General features: G+C 46.8%; 1 non-coding gene across 1 annotated transcript; it reads left to right on the top strand.

Moving 5' to 3' along the window:
- Positions 1–1,063: 1,063 nt before the first annotated feature.
- LOC145032991 (5S ribosomal RNA) lies at positions 1,064–1,182 on the top strand. The gene has a single exon (XR_013677259.1). It is a non-coding gene; the product is annotated as a 5S ribosomal RNA (ribosomal RNA).
- Positions 1,183–1,614: the final 432 nt, after the last annotated feature.

Here is a 1,614-nt window from a genome sequence, read left to right as displayed (position 1 = left end):
ATATATATATATATATATATATATATATATTTCGGTATGGTGGTGACGAGACGTGTTGCTTTGGGATCCGGATCAGGATCAGGATCGGGATCGGGGTCGTGAGACGGAGGGTTGGAGGTGCCGGTAGCACCTGAGCCCGTGGTTCAAATAGGGACCGAGGAGTTGGATGCCAGGATCCAGGAGATCATGCACGACGAGATTGTTGCTGCATTCAGAGCGCATCTACCAGAGATGTTTGGGTCGATTAAGACCGCGATGGTTGAGTACTTTGATGAGCGATATGCAGCTCTTGTAGAGATAGCTGCTGCTGCAGCCACTTTGGATGTAACTACGACAAGGGTTAGAGGAGGAGCCGGAAGGGCTTTCCAGTACCGAAACTTCAATTTCCTCATGAAGAATTTTAACATGATCAATACAAGCTTGAGAGCATGAAGGCAGACTTACCTCGTTTTTCTTTGGTTCAGGAGAAGAAGAGACCATCAGCGCAAAATGCAGCTCCATCATTTGATCTTCAGCTGCAACACTCTCTGCGGAAGCATCATCACCAACCTGAGCCAAATGAGCATTCAGGTCTTGATATGTTCAGGGACTGTATCTGATCCTCTCAGTTAAATGTTTTTGCAACCATAGCCTTCTCACTAGAGCACCGCTCCAATTGTTTCCTACTGCAACCATTGTCCGATCATTGTTTAATCTTCTATCCGGCTTCGGGCACTCATAATAAAAATGACCTGGCTCTTGGCAGTTGAAACAACACAACTTTAACTTGTTGAACCCTACCCTTTTATCAGCACTCATCCCCCAGTTGTTCTTCCGGGTCTTCTTTGCAAACTGCTTTACCCTGAAAACTGCCATGGCAATTTGCCATGTGATATCCATTTCTTCTACGTCTTCAGGATGAATCTGATTGAGATCAGCAAATGACAATTAGGGCGGAAGATCTCCAGCTACAAGAGCATTGTAGCAGTTAACGAGCCCTGTAGCAAGAGCAAGATTTTCATCACCCTCCTTGCCGTTTGAGAAGGAAGCCACATGAGAAGTTGTAACTGCTTCAGTCGTAAACGTGTGCGATCATACCAGCACTAATGCACTGGATCCCATCAGAACTCCGCAGTTAAGCGTGCTTGGGCGAGAGTAGTACTAGGATGGGTGACCCCCTGGGAAGTCCTCATGTTGCACCCCCTTTTAAAAAGTGAAAGTGGGTTAGATCTGATCCCACATCGGCTGGGAAGGAGAACTAAGCATTCCTTATAAGGGGTGTTGATACCTTCCCTATCACAACGCGTTTTAAAGCCGTGAGGGCAGAAAATCCCATAAGAACTCTGCAGTTAAGCGTGCTTGGGCGGGAGTAGTACCAGGATGGGTGACCCCCTGGGAAGTCCTCGTGCCGAGTGGCCTAAAGCGGACAATATTGTGATACGTGCCAGAGGGGGATGTTACAGAAGTAGAAGTAGCTTGAGTAGAAACGAATGATTGGTTCTGAGAGAATGGCATGGCTGATGCAACAGGAAGTGAAGTAGCTGATGGAGTGGAAAAGGATTGAATCTGAGCTTGCTGAGCAGCAAATGGTTGACCTGCAGAAGAAAAGGTGAGAGATGAAAGAGCATTGTTCGA

The sequence above is a fragment of the Lactuca saligna genome, chromosome 2 (assembly GCF_052625555.1).
Source record: "Lactuca saligna cultivar CGN05327 chromosome 2, ASM5262555v1, whole genome shotgun sequence".
Classification (NCBI taxonomy): domain Eukaryota; kingdom Viridiplantae; phylum Streptophyta; class Magnoliopsida; order Asterales; family Asteraceae; genus Lactuca; species Lactuca saligna.
This window is presented reverse-complemented; position numbering and strand designations above follow the sequence as displayed.